This window comes from Eptatretus burgeri, chromosome 7 (genome assembly GCF_056783735.1).
Source record: "Eptatretus burgeri isolate ZD-2024b chromosome 7, Ebu_testis_v1, whole genome shotgun sequence".
NCBI lineage: Eukaryota > Metazoa > Chordata > Myxini > Myxiniformes > Myxinidae > Eptatretus > Eptatretus burgeri.
The window spans coordinates 17,714,290-17,727,350 of record NC_140967.1 but is presented as its reverse complement, the minus strand read 5'-3'; the positions used below and the strand labels follow the sequence as shown (position 1 = coordinate 17,727,350).

The 13,061-nt window shown below is 40.6% G+C and overlaps 1 protein-coding gene across 1 annotated transcript in view; it reads left to right on the top strand.

Annotated features, from left to right (window-relative positions):
• The window catches only part of LOC147022754 (protein-L-isoaspartate(D-aspartate) O-methyltransferase-like), a 44,503-nt gene that overhangs the window by 30,434 nt on the left and 1,008 nt on the right, over positions 1–13,061 (top strand). Inside the window, exon 8 of the mRNA XM_085887538.1 lies at positions 12,948–13,061. This exon is cut by the window's right edge and continues 1,008 nt beyond it. The gene's annotated coding sequence lies outside the window, so the exon portion shown is untranslated. The remainder of the gene's footprint in view (positions 1–12,947) is intronic.

The following is a 13,061-nucleotide window of genomic DNA, read 5'->3' as shown; positions in this document are numbered from 1 at the left end:
CGAGGATGTTCACACTTCGATGCCTAGCTTGGCTATGATTCCAATTGTCCATCGGTAGCGTCTATTTAAAATAGTCGAGTTTGAGCGTTTTAACACGTTCAGAAGAAACGCTTCAAATTTCCAAACCCCAACGTCAAAAAAAAGGCGAGTGACAGCAATTTAAATCGTTCATTGTAAACAATGAAAATAGCTGAGTGGTACCGTTTAAAAGTCGTTGAGTGTAAAAAAAAAAAAAAATCGAATTGTTGAGCGCAAGCGTCGACTTTCAATAGTGGGGTTTGAGCGATTTAGCACGTTCAATAGAAACGATTAAAATTTCCGAGCGCCAGCGTCAAAAAACAAAGGCGAGTGACAGCAATTTACATCGTTCATTGTAAACAATGAAAATAGCTGAGTGGTACCGTTTAAAAGTCGTTGAGTGTAAAAAAAATCCAATTGTTGAGCGCAAGCGTCTACTTTCAATAGTGGAGATGCAGCCATTTAAATCGTTTAGTTTATCATTTAAATCGTTAAATCGTTAAACGCAAGGACGATCCATCATAACCCACACCCTCCCCCTCACACTCACCTCCTACTGCCAACATGAACAAACTACTACTAATACTAATACTGATACTGTTACTGCTGACATGGACATCGACTCAAAAAGGACTCGAAAACACAGTTGGGTTCCCCTTTTATGAGCAGCATTTTTATATACCAATTCCAAAATCGCTGGGAACACGTCTTTATATGGCAGTTGTAAGCTAGAAACACGTTAATTTTTTTTTTTTGTCGACCGGAAGACGTCATTGGAATACGTCTGCATACGTCGATGTGTGTTGGGACTACGTAAAGAATTGGTTCAAAGCACGTCAAACATAAGTTAGAAATAAGTTTCGCGTAAAAAAGACATTAACGCGACGTGTTTCGACTTATGAGTAGCTTATAAGTAGCCTTTGTGGACGTGTGTAAGCGTCCACATATCGTGTGTAAAACTTATCCCCATCGCATGCGGAACGTGTGTCATACGCCGAGTACGTCGTAAAATTTTGAACATGTTTAAAATTTCTTGACGTACTCTACTTACTACGACGTATGATAGCGTACTTTAGCGTTGTACTCACGTATATCAAACTTACTCATATCGTATTTGACGTGCCCCAACGTTTTAGACACATTTTTCTTTGGTCGGCATACGCTGGCAAGATCGCCAAGGTGTGACCGCGATGTTGACACTTCCATTTCTACGGCAGTTATGATTCGAATCGTTGTGCGTCAGCCTTTTAATAGGCTACGTCACGACATCGTCGGCGATGCGTGCAACGCGCTATGCCTAAGTTAGACTATCGTTGGGCATCGGTTGTGTAGGCCGACAACAGGTTCAGCATTCGTTGGTATAAGTTATCTATAACACAACGAAACGTTCTGTGTTGTTACCAATGCGTTATACATAAGACCAAGTCGCAATGAATACGTCCGAATCTTTAAAAAAAAACATCAAAAGTTCAACGTAAGCCAGCGTTTTAGATACATTTTAATACGTTGCCATCGCTGGCTAAAACGTCAAGGTGTGACCGGGCCTTAAGTTAAACTATCATTGGGCATAGGTTGTGAACGCCGACAACAGGTTCAGCATTCGTTGGTATAAGTTATCTATAAGACAACGAAACGTTCTGTGCCCGTTACTAATATGTTATGCATACGACCAACACGTTATGAATACGACCAAAACTTAAAAAAAAACATCAAAATTTCAGCGTATGCCAACGTTTTACATACATTTTTTTAGACGTTGCTATTGCTGGCTAAATCGTCAAGGTGTGACAGCGCCTTTACATGCGCTTAGCCGAGTGGCCCTACTGTATCTTCACACAATTCAGCCTTGAAAACTATCTGAAACCAAAATTACCTTCAAAAACATTCATTTATTACACAAATTGCTCATCCCTTTATTTGGGCACTGTATTGGCAACAGACCGCTGCCTCGATCGCTCACGAAAAAAACCCACTTTGTCCTTCACTTCACGCTCTTCTGATCAATCTCATTACCTTCGTTACTGAAGGTGGGTGTAGGTTATGTTTTCACCTGTCTGTCTGTGAGCTGGATATCTCAGAAAGTTGTTGATGGATTCAGATGAAACTTGCTGGACAGGAAGGGGTGTGTGAGAAGGATGAAATGATTCAATTTTGCTGAAGATCTGGATCTGGATGTGGTTACTAGAATATCTTTTTTTAGTGTTTAAGTGATTCTTCATCGTTGAGTGATGGGGCTAAAAATGAAATGCTGTATAACAAGATATCTCAACTTGTGGACGGATTCAGACGAAACTTGGTGGACAGGTTGGGAGTGTGACGAGGACAAATTTATTCCACACCCGGATCCAAACACGAGAATTTTTACAAAATGATTCTTCACCCTTGAGAAATGGAGCCAAAAACTACATAAGGTATCGCATGATATTTCCAAAAGTTGTCGATGATTTATGAAAAAAAAACTTGGAGGAGGAGTTGGGTAGGTGATGAGCACTGGCAGATTCGATTTTGGTTCCAACCCATCATTGGGATCCAAAACGTAAACTGTTCAGTCTGGCGGAGGTATGCACTCCATTGGGTGCTGTTGTGGTTTCTACTTGAATTTATTTTGCCTGTTTTCCCAGTTCTACATTTCTCTCCCTCTCCATCTTTTTCAACATCTCCAAACTGAATTTTCATTAAATATACATGCGTTTCTTCATTTAAAATAATTGAATAAATATTTTATAAATGCGTTTCAATCCTTGTATCTCCTTCATAAATCCTATATGTGTTTTTAAGAAAAAAAAATCTATTCCTCTTCTTCACAAAGCATTTCAAAAACTGTTTGTCAGCTAAGCGCTCGGTCCACCAAGTATTCCAACCATCCTCCCATACCTATAGCGCCACATTTCTTTTCCGCACCTTCCCCCGCATTTCACACACTTGATACTTCCTCCACACTCCACACACTCAATATTTCCTGCGGATGGAGACCCTCGGTCAGCATGAGATCGGGGACATATCTCGTGCTTTTGATACAGTCTCGCATTCCACCTTGCTCTCCAAATTCTCTGCCTATGGCATCCAAGGTCAACTCTACACATGGTTCACTGACTTCATCTCCTCCCGTTGCCAATGTGTGGCTCTCAAAGGAATCCTTTCATTTCCTCCATGTCAATAATGCCCCAAGGTGGTGTTCTGGGCCCAGTCCTATTCCTGATCTTCATAAATAATCTCTCTTGACTAAAAAATCCTCTTCATCATTTTGCTGATGACTCCACCCTCTCCCGTGACATTCTTCATCCTTCAGACAGGCAGGCTGCAGTCTCTTCTCTTTCTTCATATCTTGCCAAAATCAGAATCTGGTCAAACACTTGGAATATGTCTCTCAATCCTGACAAAACTCACACTCTCACGATCTCTCTCTGAAAGGACCGTCTGTTAAATCCTCCATCAACTTTCGTAACCCTCTTGAGGAAGTTCAGTCATTCAAACTCCTGGGTGTCACAGCTATCAGCCGTTATCTTTCTTTGGCAAACCACATTTCAAAGTTGGCCCCAAAAGCCAGCCGCCGACTGGGCATCCTCTGTCGTACAAAATCCTTCCTTGGCACACCTGAACTCCTATCCACCTACAAGGCTTTCATCCGCAGCTTGATGGAGTACTGCTCTCCTCTCTGTGCTGGCTCCCCTGCCTCGCATCTTCTTTAGCTTGACGCCATGGAAACCAAGGCCTTTAAGATAATTGAAATCTTCCACGATGAAGCTGAGTCTATGGGCCTATCACGATGCCATCGTAGATGGCTCGGTTGTCTCTGTCTTATACTGCCTCCTTTCTGGTCTTGCACCTTCTGCTCTTTGCTCTTTCCGTGATTTGGATTTATCAGGTTTCTGCAGCCTACACACGGTCCACCATCAACCCCTTCTGGTGAAACTACCTCAATCCAATATCACTGCTCACCTCCACCGATTTGTGACACTTCCCCCTCACCCCCACCCCCACATCCCCCAGCTGTGGATACAATGTCCACATTCCCATAAATCTTATTGTTTCCTCCAGGTCTTCAAGGCAGCTGTTCACCACCATCTCATATCATCCCCCATCCACAACCACGATCTTTTCTGCCCTCGTTAACCCCACCCCAACCCCCCCTCTTTTCAAATTTCCAGTTTTCCTTCCTGAGAGTTTCCTTCTGTATCCATCTTGTCCACTCCATGCCATGCATCATCTTGTCCACCCCATGCATTCTCTCCTGCCCCCCCACTCCTCCCCACACTCATTGTTTGTCTAAGTCTCCTTCTGTCTTGTCCTTCAACTCTGCTGTTGTGTTTCTCCCCGTCTCTCTCCTGTTCTTTTTGTACTGTATTCTGTGTACCCGTACTAGCGCTTCCACGAGTCTCGACTACATATACAAAGTATGACACTCGGTAGAGTGCATACCTCTGCCACGGAATGCATGATCAACGAGAACATATCTGGCCCAATACACTTTTGAGATATTGTGCTATATATCCGTTTTGGCCTTATCTCTCAATGGTAAACAATCACTTTAAAAATTCTAGTCGTTCGATCCGAATCCGGATCTTCACCAAAATCGAATCGGTTCGTTCCTGACACACACCGAACCTGTCCACAAAATTTCATCTGGATCCGCCTACAATTTTTTGAGATATCTTGTACACAGACAGACAGACAGACAGACAGACAGAAGAGGGTGAAAACGTAACCTCCTTCACCTTTGGTGGCGGAGGTAAATATCATGCAAAACAGTGCTATAGTGTTGCGGAAATGGGCCCTTCGTGGGTTATTAAATATAGGATTAGCCCAGATCCCCCCCTTAAATGCATGTTTAGCCAGGTTGTTTGGTAATCAGGCGTTACATGTGTGGTGGGCTGTCCCGTGTTCAGGAAGTGGTGGTGTACCGAGGGGCGCCTTATTTTTCCTTCCCCCATCTGGGCCCCCTCCCCCCCCCCTGCCCGGTGCCCTGAGTCGGTCAACAAGATGTGTCAGCAACCCATTGGCGGAGAGCTGCAGCAAACTCGGACGATGGACCAATCACGTGTCCCCAGAGACGGTCCGAGAGGCCCGCCCAGAAAGGCAAGAGGAACTTCTTTTTTCCTGTCTGGGATCTGCTTCATGAGGAGTGACTCGACGAGCTGTTCCTCCTTGGCCTGGATTCGCATACTGGACCTTGTGAGAAACCAGCTGGAACACACCATGGATCTTGCTCTCCTGTGCCATCGACCTCCGAGGGGCTGGACGCGCCGAGGCTGGTGTGTGAGCGGTGCCGACAAAAGGACGTCCTCGCCGCCATCTTGCCACGCTGCATGCTCGAGCTGGGTGCTCGAATCTGACACCATCGGCTTGTCACGAGCCGCATTCGTGCCTTCGACACTTTTCCTGTCGTCCATGAGGCACCACCAAGTACTCCGTGTCTTGTCTGCATGTTGTCCAGGCCTAAGGTTTATTTCGCTAGGGCTCCCGAGGTAAGAGCAGGTTATAGATTAATGATAACGTTATCGTGAATGCTTTGCTTGTGCCGTGTTTCCTGATGTGTCCCCAATAAATCTGGCTGAGTTGTACGAAATTTGCCGCCTTGAATTTATTCATGCCGCGCTGAGGAACAATCGCTCGATTTCTATTTAAAACCAAATGGGCTTCGGACTGGCAGGTTTCGCTCGGTCTCTGATCTAACCCAGTCTGTAGCCAGGGTCTATATCCCCAACAGATAAGGCCCAGGGGTACTTTGGTATCGTGATCTGTGGCGCGTCACCCGAGACCTATGCCGAACTAGCCGGCGTTGTAATTCCTGAGATGGCGGTGCTGTTAAGTGCCGCCTATTCTTCAACAATATTATATCCGTTTTGGCCCCATCTCTCAATGGTAAAGAATCACTTTAAAAACTCGAGTAGCTGCATCCGGATCCAGATCTTCACCAAAATTGAATCAGTTCGTCTGTGTCACACACCCAACCTGTCCACAAAATTTCATCTGGATCTGTGCACAACTTTGAAATATCCTGTATACAAACAAACAGACAAGGGTGAAAACATAACCTACTTCACCTTCAGTGGCGGAGGTAAATATCATGCAAAACAGTGCTATATTATATCCTTTTTGGCCCTATCTCTCAATGGTAAAGAATCACTTTTAAAATTCCAGTAGCTGCATCTGGATCCGGATCTTCACCAAAATCGAATCAGATCGTCTGTCACACACCCAACCTGTCCACAAAATTTCATCCGGATCCGTGCACAACTTTGAGATATCCTGTAAACAAACAAACAGACAGAAAGGGGTGAAAACATAACCCACTTCACCTTCGGTAGCGGAGATTTTTTAAAAAGTGGATTTTTTTTTCTGCAAAATCGAAATTTTTTATTTTGTTTTTATTTTTTGGTAATCAAATTATATAATGTAGGTCATACCAGTTAGTGCACAATTTGATAATCTTGCAGGAGAACATGCATAAATTGAGTCAACTCCTGGTTTGGATTAGTATATACTATTTAGCACGCAACGTTCTATCTGACTCTATGATGCGTTCTTTTGCTAAGGATGTCCAATGCACTTGTAACCACCATTAAGGAAATGGGAAATCCATTCTTGGAGGAGAGAATGGAGCTACTAATTTTGGACAACAAAAATGTCATGCCAAAAAGTGTAATGTAATCTGTCAACAATGACAAAGTTACAGCATGATAAATAATTTACATGCAGCAGATTCTGAAGGCCTGTTTTAAACCAATTACAGACACGATACACAAAAGACCTTCCTCTATTTGGGACCCCCATCTATATAATGTCACTCAGGTCAAGTATGGGAGCATGCACCGGAGCAGGGCGTCACTGCGTCCGCTTTCTGCCGGTACTCCAGGGTCCTCCGTCTGGCCATCCCCCACTTGTTACTTGGCAATTTTTTTTATTTTTTTTGTTTGACAAGTATGTTGATCACCTCTGTGTTTGTGTGTGTTTGTTTCTTTGTTTGTTTGTCTGTCCTCTCACCTCCAGCCCAAACCGCTCAACCAACTGTTCTGACATTTTCAGAGATTAATGTCACCGACCCTGTTCTTGACGGTCCCGCATTGAAGTTTTGTAAAATTCTGTCAACTGAAAAGGTCTCCATAGGCCAATTTGAGCCAAATTTTCTAAAATCCTCAAATTTCATCCGATTGACTTGAAATCTGAACAGGATTTGCACATCAGGTCAACAAATTCAACCACATTACTTTTGAGGTTATCATAGGTCAAAAGGTCAACAGGACATTAGGTCAACCCAAAATAGGCCAAATTTTTAAATTGTTTCTAAAATTGTCATTTTTCATCCGATTGACTTGAAATTTGAAGAACATTTGCATATTAGGTCTCTGAATTCAGCCACCTATTAATTTTGTAATCAAATTGGACCAAATTTTCTAAAATCTTCAATTATCATCCGATTGACTTGAAATTTTAAGACCATTTGTATATGAGGTCGCTGAACTCAACCACCTCTTCATTTTGAGGTCAACTTTGGCCAAATTTCTAAAATCCTCAATTTTAATCCCATTAAATTGAAGTTTGAAGAGCATTTGCATATCAGGTCACTGAATTCAACCACCCATTAATTTTGAGGTAAACTGGCCAAAAGGTCCAAATAGGCAAATTTGGGCCAAATTTTCTAAAATCCTCAATTTTTATCCAATTGACTTGAAATTTGAAGAGCATTTTCATGTCAGGTCGCTGAATTCAAACACCTATTAATTTTGAGGTCAAAAGGGCAACACAGGCCTAATTTCTAAAATTGATAGATGGGGTCAATAACTAAACATATCACTGTCTCAAAAAGTTTTGGATGAGTTGAATAGGTGACAAGAACAAGCGAATTTGTTTTGGTTCGGATCCAGCCATCAGTGGGATACAAAACGTGAACTGTTCCACCTGGCAGAGGTATGCACTCTACTGAGTGCCATTCTACTTTGTGCTGTTTTGCCAAGTTGTCACTGAGTGATTATTATTATTATTATATTTTGTCATTTTCTTGTTTGTTACCCTCGCCGAAGAAGAGGGTATTGCATTTGGGTTTTTTGTTCGTTTGTTTGTCTACACAACTTTTTCTCCGCAACTGCTTGTCAGATTGAGACAGAATTTTCACCATTGGTGCGACCACTCATGTAGAATGTTTATTGATAATTATGACGTCATAGGTCATGTGGTGTGTGCAGCCATGTTGGAAAAACTTTGGACTTCTGTATCTGAAACCACACCAAGGAAAAAAATTGAAACTTGGCACAAAGCAAGTACTCCTCATGGGGAATGAGTGATTTTTTTTTTAAAATGACGTCATCGGTTCCTTCATTATGACATCATGATTGCACATGTTGAATGCTACATCCGATCAGTATGAAAATTGAGGGTCATCTTGGGATAAAATGGGCCACAAATTTTTTTTGATAATGACATCGGTCTCGCGATTTGGCAGCCCTATTGTTTTTTTTTGTTTTTTTTTTAAACCTTTAAAATCTTCTCTGAAATGGCTGAACCAGTCATCACTGCCAGCATTTATAAAGTGGCAGTTTTAATTGTCTTATTACGTAACACACCAGTACATAAATGCTGCAAAATACATCATACAAAACTACACAAACACCACTCAACACACCACACAAGTCCTGGCGAGGGTCTGCAATTTTTGCTCTTTTTCTTGTCTGTTTGTTTGTCCGGGTGATATCTCAGCCATCCTTTGAGTTCGGAAGCTGAAATTTGGGGACAAAAGTGAAAATATGCTTTGACAAAAACAGTATTTTAAAAATTTTTTGATAAATCAAAAATTCAGCAGGAGGTCTAAGTTGTTACAGATGGAATCGATCAATTTATTTATTAATTACTTAATTATTATGGATTTATTCATTACTTATTTTATTTCTTATCCTGGCAATATCTCAGGCACTTTTTGAGCTCAGAAGCTGGTATTTGAACATGACAGTGCAGAAGTGATTTGGCTCTGAAGAGTAAATTTGTTTTATTGATTAATGAAATTAATCTATTTTCTTTCTTGCTTTCCGGGCGATATCTCGGTCATCCTTTTAGCTCGGAAGCTGAAATTTGGGGACAAAAGTGAAAATGTTCTTTGGCACAAATATTATTTTAAAATTTTTGTTTAATCATTTAATTGATTAATTAATTATTATTGATTTAGTAATTACTTATTGATTTTATTTCTCATCTGGGCAATATCTCAGGCACCTTGTGAGCTCAGAAGTTGATATTTGGTCATGACGGTGACCAAGTGACTTGGCGATGAAGAGTATTTTTGATTTATTGATTAATCAGTTGATTAATTATTTGTTGTTTGATTACTTTTCAAGAAGTTACAGATTAGGATGAAACGGTGGTGGTTTAGGTATGCTATTCGGCAATTGATTGAGAAATTAATTATTTTACGATTATTATTTATTTATTTCAATTCTGCAATTGATCAATTATTGTACACCGTCAAGCATTCTGTCAAGCACTCGTGGTAAGAGGTCTCTCCATTCTATTACTTTAGCTCCCCACTCACACATCTCAGGCCTCGACACTCAATCTCCTCTAATATTGGTGAGTACAGCACTGTACTCATTTATCGTTCTTCTATTCTCATGTATTTTTGATAGGTATTCATTACCCCGCACACATGAAGCAAAAAGTGGGGTTTAGCAATCGGTCGCTTGTGTACGTGTCTATATTTTGTTTTGGGCGTACATCGAAAACCATTCAGCAGAGGAAATTTAAACTTTATCACATGTTACATGACCATTTGATATAGCGCATATTACTTTGATGCCCACCCCCTCAGAACTCGCATAGTAAATTAAACAAAGCCTAATGCCCAGAGACAATGTCACTTCCTCGTGTTAGAAATTCGAATCGTTGCAATCGCTTCAGCCTTTATTGTGTTCGGCTGGTGAAAAAAGTGGAGTACAATTTGGCACTTTTACGATCTCCCGATTTATACTTTAGCGATCTATTCTGGCGTCTATCAGCTCATTAGTTGTGAAAACACTTGAGAATAAAAGCTACTTTGTAAAGGCTTATGAATGTACTCTATAGCACTTTTCAAAGTTGGGGGATAGTGCGAGAGTTGGGGGGGGGGGGTTGGGATAGTTGGAGGGCCGGGGGCAGAAGGATTTTGTGGTTAACTCTGGATATGCACAGACAGAAGTGATTGCTAACTCTGTACTTGCACCGCATTCTGTTGACGCTGCTCTGAAAGCGTTTGAAGAAAATGGCATAGCTTACCACGGAGTTGGTCGTAGTTCATGAACTGGTCACCCTAAAAAGGCGGAGTTGTTACATGTTTTTCAAAACATCCGCTTTCCACTTTGACTACAGACCAGAAAAGCCACAGATATCTAGATATCTTGGTATGAGAAGAAAGGTAATTTTGTCTAGTTTAATGTCGAAAAAACAGAAATAAAAAATATGCAATAGTTTTTGTGTAACAGGCAAATAAGTGATACAAGTCAGGGGTGGAGTAAACAGGCGGAGGGAGCGGATGTGGTGAGTCAAATTTGGAATAAACTGAATTTATTTCAATCAATAAGCTTTAATCTAATCTACTTTGTTATTTTTTAGGTGAGTAACACTTGGGACTTGCTTTTGCATGATGCAAAATTGATTATTCAACTCGTTATTATTCAGCAAACCCTGAGCAATATGTACAAACTCCTAAAAGAGATCTAGTAAATATCTTTACATAGTTATGTTTCTAGTAGATTCTCAGGATTAATTTGGCACTTGAATTGTCCAAAACAGCCAAAGGATAACTGATCCACATCCAATTTACTCAGAAAGGGTGAATTTGAGATAAATGCGAAAATGTGTTTTCCTTGTAATGCATTATCCATTAAAGTTCATAATTAAAAATACCATATTCGCCGTTAATTAGTGGTTTTTGCTAAGTTTTTTTTTTCACACAAGTGCATGTTGCTTGGTGATGTCTATCAACACAGAGAAAACTGAAAAATTGAATATTTTGACCCTGTAACGCAAATGATGACCAGTTAATGAACTACGACCAGTTGCAGATGGAATTTGATCAGGTTCAGTGAAAACATTTGTCGTAATAATTCAGTATTTTGACTGGAAGAACGGCAGTTTGCAGTCCAAATTAATCGAGCTCCGGAACACACTGAATGAGACTACCGATACGATTTCTCAATAAGTAAAGTAACTCTTCAAAAGAGTGTACCTCTCCATTGCCCTTTTTTTTTTCTTTTTTAAGAGTGCCGTAAAGTTTATTTATTGTTATTGTAATTCCCTTCATATAATTTATGCTTAATAACCTGGAGTCGTTTGCGTTATGGATGCATGCAAACGTTCATAACCGTGTTGTACAGTTTCGCTTGATGTACAGTACTCGTATTCGCTCTACCCACTCGTTGAAAGATTCCCTCATATTTACTTTCAGTAAGTTTTGTTTGGGGTAGTTATGTACAGAAATAGCGAATTATTATGCAGTAATTATATTAAGGGAATAACAATATCAATAACTAAACTTGTGGGAAGTTATGGTTAGGGTAAGATGGGATGTCATGACCTAAGACTTGATGTAACATACAAGTTTTAAACCAATGAGAGCCGGTGACGTCGAGGCCACACACACAAAGCACCACAATATAATTTAGAATTTAATTTGCGATGGCACCATTAATAATGGTCTTTAAGGCACCATCAAATTTGGTCCGGTTTCTTTCACGAATAACCGAGAAATAGCAATTTTAAGAAAATGGACGGAAAGGGCCGTTTCTCGGCCCAAAGGGCCGCAATCGCACTTAAGGCTCAGCTATTGCCTAGGGAATGGTCTCTAGAATATACCTGTCCAGTTTGGTTCGGTTCCGTTCACAAATAACTGAGAATTAACAATTTTAAGAAAATGGGCCAAAATGGGCCGTTCCTCAGCCCGAAGGGCCGCAATCGCACTTTGTGCTCAGTTAATGCCTGTGTCTAGTATATACCTGTCAATTTTCATCAAATTCTGTTCATGAATAATGGAGACATCGACGTTCAAATGAATTGTACAGAAGAAAAGAGAACGTGAGCGGCGCTTCGACTCCGTGGAGTGGAAGACTCCACGGGGTAAAAAAACAAAACAAGTATCTTATGTTCAACAGGAGCTCCAATTTGGTACATGTCAAGTTTGGTGGCAATTGGCACAGTTGTTTGGGCGTGATTGGAGTTTTACACAGATACCCACACAAACAGAAAATGAACTATTTATATGATGTCGATGGGAAAATCTTTTTGACTCGACACACTACTTTCGTGGAACTCACCTAGTTCATATAACGAGGAGTGCCAGTACTTGATTGGCTCTTCACCAGGATTTCAAGTCTCAACATTATTCCAAAATGGTACTATTTTATTTTTAAAAGTTTTTTTGGGGGAAAGACCCAAAGTGGGTCTTGCTTTTGTATGATTCCACAAATAAGAAAATACTTGTTTGCCAAATTTCATGCTTTCATTATCATTTGAACAATTCAGAGCTTCTCCGTTCAACTATCTCCATTTATCGAGCAATCTCCCTCTGAGCAAAACGTGAAGAGGAGGCTGTTGGGCACGCAGGAAAATTGCAGTCTCCATTACATCCTGCAGTGCAATTCCAAGATGGGAATGTTTTCTTGAATTTGAAGGGGTGTTGCCTCTTCAATTTGCTCGTATCTGTTATGATGAGGGATATGACTACCGTCTGTTTTGCTGGGTCTTCCAGGTAATTTAAAGGATTTTTTTTTTCCATGCAGTGGATCCCCATGTCTGATGGATTTATTTTATTATCAATGCATAAGTGATCAGATGGTTCCTCTGGTTTACAATTGACAATTTTTTTTTTTAACTATTGGTTATGTGATCCTTTTAACCTTGTCTTTCTTTCTCTCTCTCTCTCTTTTTATTTTTATTTATTTATTTTTATTCTTTTAAAATTCTTACAGGCCCCAGAATACTTGAGTTATCGTGAAAGGCGCTCGATTCAATTTTCTCAAAGAGAAGGAAATTGATGGATTTTGCTTCCTCTTCCTGCATCGCGTTTAATCGCAACACGATTG